We start from the raw sequence: 6,000 nt of genomic DNA, 5'->3' as shown, positions 1-6,000 counted from the left end.
TGCCTCCGGCAACCCAACCCGCAGGTGCAGGGATGGAAGGAAAGAGATGAAATGCTCTTATTCCTTCCTCTTGGGAAATAAAGATGAGAGCCCTCACCAGCAGCCAGGCAGGAGAAGGGAGGAACAATCCAATAGGCCAGGACAGCCCAATGAACACCTCTCAAACCTAATCAAAGAATTATAGTACTTTCACCATGCTGTAATCACTGTTTTCACAGAGCCTTTGTCTGACTCTGCAGATTCTTCTCCAGGCCCTCCTCTCATCCTTCCCACCCACTGGCTAGAACACATCTCCTCTGCTGTGCATGGTCTTTCTTGGTGCTACGGTTCCTCCTATGGCTTGCTGCCCAGTCCCATTGTTAGGTATACAAATGTTGGTGTTTAATATGTTTAATTAGGTATTTTAATAATGTATTTTTGAAGTAATGTTAAGTAAATTACTGGCTTCAATAGAATTTAATATGGAGTATATGAACTATGACCCTTGGACTCCATCTTTGTAAGCAAACTTGTTTACAACTTAGACACTGAAGTCCTCTGGCTCAAACCAGACTGAACCAGCTTTTTGCACCAGAGCCAACATTCTATTCCCTCAAAACTTTTCCCGCCTTAGAGAATATATAAGATCTTGCTCAGTGCCTGAATGGTGCTGCCCATTCCAGCGGCAGCGCATACACAGTTGGGTCTGCCCAACTCTCCAAAGCTAGAGAGAAAAGTACCATCTATCCCACAGCAAGGTTGAGAAAGGAGAGGCCTGTCATCGCTATCCCTGCCACAGCGAACCGAATTCATTTTACCTGTGGAGGGTCCTGCTTTCCTGGTGTCCATCATCCCAGAGGGTCTCCCCACCTGCAACAAAATCCAGCAATTGTCGGGACTCCCCAGCAGTCCTCCTCAAAGGCTTCCAATTAGCCAGAGAGTACACGGTCCTGGACCTCACGTCCGTGCATAGTGTCCACTGCGCCTAAATAATAGGAAAGGTTTCTGTATTGGGGTTTCATGTATTGTTTTTCTGAATGCCAAGGGAGGTTTTGTGGGTCTGAGCTTCAAGCTCCTAGAGCCAGTCACTGAATCACTGTACGGTTAAGTTTGTGTTTCTCTTCCCCCTGCCCCATTTTCCCAGTTTTCTGTACCTTTACCCTTAATACACTTACTTTTGTTTGCACCATATTACTTGTCTTTTCTTCATTTTTATTACATCACACAGGGAGGGAGGAACAGACAGCTTATTGTAAGCTAAATCCACCAGTGACAGATACGGAAGGGAGTCAAGTCTGCCCTTCTGAGAAAAGGGGGTTTCCTTTTATCTCCCCTCTACCATTTCTAAGTCTTCCTTTCTGAAGCGTTGCCTTATTCCCCTTGAGGTAACACCATGTGCCAGCAAACCATCTTTTCCTCAGACATCCTTTGCTGCCCTCTCCTCTTCTGGCTATTTGGCTAGCTCTCCAAGCCCAGCCTTTCAAAAATCACTATGGCCTGGACCCTGGGTTTGTGGGCCTGTTGTTATCCTCTTCAAGAGGGTGGGATGAGATCACATGCTCTCTTCCTCCTGCCTTTCCCTAGACTGGGTTACCAGAGGCCCTGTGAGAGGCTAGGAGCATCTTTTTCTCTCCCTTTTCCATGAGTGGGACTCAGCAGCAGCTTCCATAGGACTGGGGGCATTTGCTTACTGCTCCACCCTTTGTCTAATACAGCTGGAAGCACTGCTGTGATTGGCACTCCCTCAAACTCAGACCCAAACAAGCAGAACACTGATTCATGACCTCCACCAGCAGGCCCCTCAGCGTGGGTTGCAAATACAGTACTGGCAACAGTGCTCTCACTTTCTGCACGCACCAAGCCTCCACAAGGCAGCTGTGAAGAAAGCCACGAAATTAACCCAACACGGTAAATTCAGCAGCCGACATACTGCATTCATGAAATAATGAGTCTGTACACAAGACAAACAAGTTACCATCCTCCATGGGCACAAATGCAAAAATATTGTCACAGATATTTTTCTTGCTGAGCAGTAGTGTGCAAAATTAACATGAAAATAGAGAAACAAGTGTTCCCATTGTATTATTTACTGATCATTTGCTTTTCCTTCTCACCCTCTTTTTCCATTGCCTGGCAGGCTGCTCTTTGTCATGAGAATCAAGACAAAGATGCTATTAAGAGACATACAAACCTAGAAAGATACCTGGGGGGTTTCCTCACAGTTAGCTCTCCTTTGATTGCTGGATTCTTCTGAAGTTAATTACATTGACTCAACATGTTTCTGCTAGAAATGTTGCTCTGCTTTACTGTTTCCCATGGCCTCATGAAGGATGTGTGATTGCCAAGTGTTTTTCCATTTTGTTTCATCCAATACAAAAGGATCACCTCAAGTATCCTTTTGTTATTATCTCTAGCTCTGAGCTCTGTATACAATAGGTAGCAACTCCAAGAAGGATGCATGTTGCTAAATTACTGAAATGTTAGTTCACAGGGATGCAAGCAGATGTTTCCTTTTGGTAGCCTCATTTTCCATGTGATAATCCAAGATATATACTAGACCTAGCTGAATCAGATTAATGTTCCAGAGACTAATTAATTTCACAGTGTGTCACAGATAATGAAAGCATATCCTCTCATTTACAGGAAAGAAACCAATAACTGGTCTGTTTAAATCTGCTTTTTTTTTTTTTTTTAAAGTAGACTATCATTCCTTCCTACACACAGTAATTACTCTGTAAATAAAGCAGGGAATTAGAAAGAATGGGCCAGACTCAGTCTTGATATAATTCCATTGAAATTAGCAAAAGTTGGTTTGCTTTTGAAGTCAATAGTGCTACCCCAGGGATGAATTTGGCCTAATGTTATGTTGATTAACTAAATTACTAAAAGTAACCATTTAATTTGGCGTATAAACAGTTACATCATGTTTTTATGTCTATTCCACTCCTCCAGTCTAATTTGTTTGATAATATAAACAGTCTCAACTACACTACAGCTGCCAGTTCTCCAAAACAGTCTCTTTTACTCAGTGATATATTGCCCACCATTTAAAATTACTTAAACTTATAAAGTCGTCTTTGAGCAGTTTGGGAGTTCCCTTCCTGGGGAAAATACATGTAATTTGGTCTATTTCAGATTAAAATATTTGCTTCTTGGAAGTACATCTTTATAAATCAAGGACAAAATCATCTATGGAAGAGATGTGTTAGCACTATCCAGAGAAGATCCCCTCTGCTCTGTTCTTGTCTTTAGTTCACAATTTCAAATTTGGTGACAAGATATACCTCCAGACCAGTGGCACCACTATGGGCACCCGCATGGCCCCACAGTATGCCAACATTTTTATGGCTGACCTGGAACAATGCTTCCTCAGCTCTTGTCCACTCACGCCCCTTCTCTACCTACATTACATTGATGACATCTTCATCATCTGGACCCATAGGAAGGAAACCCTGGAAGAATTCCACCACGATTTCAACAGCTTCCACCCCACCATCAACCTCAGCCTGGACCAACCTACAAGGGAAGTCCACTTCCTAGACACCATGGTGCAAATAAGTGACTGTCACGTTAACACCACCCTATACCAAAAACCCACTGACCGCTTTGCCTACTTTCATGCCTCCAGCTTCCATCCCGGACACACCACACGATCCATTGTCTACAGCCAAGCACTGAGGTACAACCGCATTTGGTCCAACCCCTTAGACAGAGACCAACATCTACAAGATCTTCACCAAGCATTCTCAAAACTCTGATGCCCACACAAGGAAATAAGGAAACAAATCAACAGAGCCAGATGTGTACCCAGAAGCCTCCTGCTGCAAGACAAGCCCAAGAAAGAAACCAACAGAACTCCACTGGCCATCACATACAGTCCTCAGCTAAAACCTCTCCAACGCATCATCCGTGATCTACAACCCATCCTGGACAACAATCCTTCACTTTCACTGGCCTTGGGAGGCAGGCCTGTCCTTGCCCACAGACAACCTGAAGCATATTCTCACCAGCAACTACACACTGCACCATAGTGTAACTAACTCAGGAACCAATCCATGCAACAAACCGCGATGCCAACTCTGCCACATATCAACACCATCACACGACCTAACCAGATCAGCCGAACCATCACCGGTTCATTCACCTGCACGCCCACCAATGTAATATACGCCATCATGTGCCAGCAATGCCCCCCTGCTATGTATATCGGCCAACTGGACAGTCCCTATATAAAAGGATAAATGGACACAAATCAGATCTTAGGAATGGCAATATACAAAAACCTGTAGGAGAACACTTCAACCTCGCTGGACACACAATAGCAGATTTAAAGGTAGCCATCCTTCAGCAAAAAAAGTTACAACCAGACTTCAAAGAGAAACTGCTGAGCTTCAGGTCATTTGCAAATTTGACACTATCAAAGTGTCTATTAAACAAAGACTGAATGGCTAGCCAACTACAAAAGCAGTTTCTCCTCCCTTGGTGTTCACACTTCAACTGCTAGAAGAGGGCCTCATCCTCCCTGATTGAACTAGCCTTGTTACCCCTAGCCTGATTCTTGCTTGCATATTTATACCTGCCTCTGGAAACTTCCACTACATGCATCCGACGAAGTGGGTATTCCCCCATGAAAGCTTGTGCTCCAATACGTCTGTTAGTCTATAAGGTGCCACAGGACTCTTTGCCACTTTTACAGATCCAGATTAACACGGCCACCCCTCTGATGCTCCACATACTGAGTTTCCTTTTAGCAGTTAACAGAGAAGATATAAATTGTGTGTTTTTGACCATGAAAGTAAAATTGTACATTGTAATTGCCTCCAAAGGTCATTTTAAGACCGAGACAGCATTTTCCTAAAGAAAGGCATAATACTCTAACTGTACAGGTATAAGTGTTTAAAAGCTGAATGTGGTAGAAAAGTAGGGAGAATGGTAGGGAATAAAAGTGGGATTGGGGTGTAGGGGAACATGGGGCAATCCTAGGTGCGCATAAAGGAGTGGGATATTGCAAGGAGGAGAAATGGAGCACTCTGGGAGAAGGAATGCAGCTCTGCAGGGGAGCAGGAAGGGAAACAGCTGAATGCAATGGTAGACATCAGGTCTCCGTGACAGGATGTAATGGATTTGGAGCTGCTCTGTAATAGTTTATGAATAATGTACATTGGCCTGGTAATTTGGATTTTTACTGTATGAATATATTAGCTTAGCTCCATGTGGGGCTGACTGAAAAATAGGCAGGAAAAGAAGGACTCAAGATAGATACCTCTCAGCAAACACTAGTTGTTAAAGGACAGTGCCAGAATGATTAGCTTTAGCTCTGATTTTGTCTCCATCTCCAGACAATCTAGTTTTGACATGGGCAGGAAAAGGCCCACAAACACAGAACAAAAGAACTCTGGTAGGAGTTGCTAGTTTGGGGGAACCAGACTAGATACAGGCCCCCACTGGGGATGTCTGAATAAGTTAGGCCTGCCTAGATTACCATCAGGGGAGATGGACATGTGTAGACTGCTTGTTTTAAAATCAATTTTCCTCTTATGCTATGTTCCTACTGAGAAATAACAAATTATTTGGTATAAGAAGGCTGTTTGGTCACTAAGTACACCACTGTTCACAGAATCCTGATGGGAAGAACTACAGATGCCCAAATGCAGTTGGACCTGCAGGAAGGCAAGGTTGACACATAGCGCATGCCCTGGGCTACAGCCCTCTAAGTGAGGGACAATGCAAAATTTCACCCCAGGAGAGACACCTGAGGGAGTGCACTCAGAAAGACCAGAAAGGTTTATTGAGGGGAGGGGAATAGAGATGCAGCTAGCCCTGTACCCATTTCAGGAGAATATATATATATCAAAGTGGACAGCTATCCAGGTGAATAATTAACATTTATACACACTACTTAAAAACTAACTGGGAAATTTCCCACACAAATTTTTGTTAACTCTGAGTTAAGATTGCGAGGCTACATATTTTCTTCCCCCCTCCCTCCCCACCAAAAAAACCAAACAAACCAAAAAAGCA

The sequence above is a fragment of the Natator depressus genome, chromosome 2 (assembly GCF_965152275.1).
Source record: "Natator depressus isolate rNatDep1 chromosome 2, rNatDep2.hap1, whole genome shotgun sequence".
Classification (NCBI taxonomy): domain Eukaryota; kingdom Metazoa; phylum Chordata; order Testudines; family Cheloniidae; genus Natator; species Natator depressus.
Note: the sequence above shows the minus strand (reverse complement) of the source record.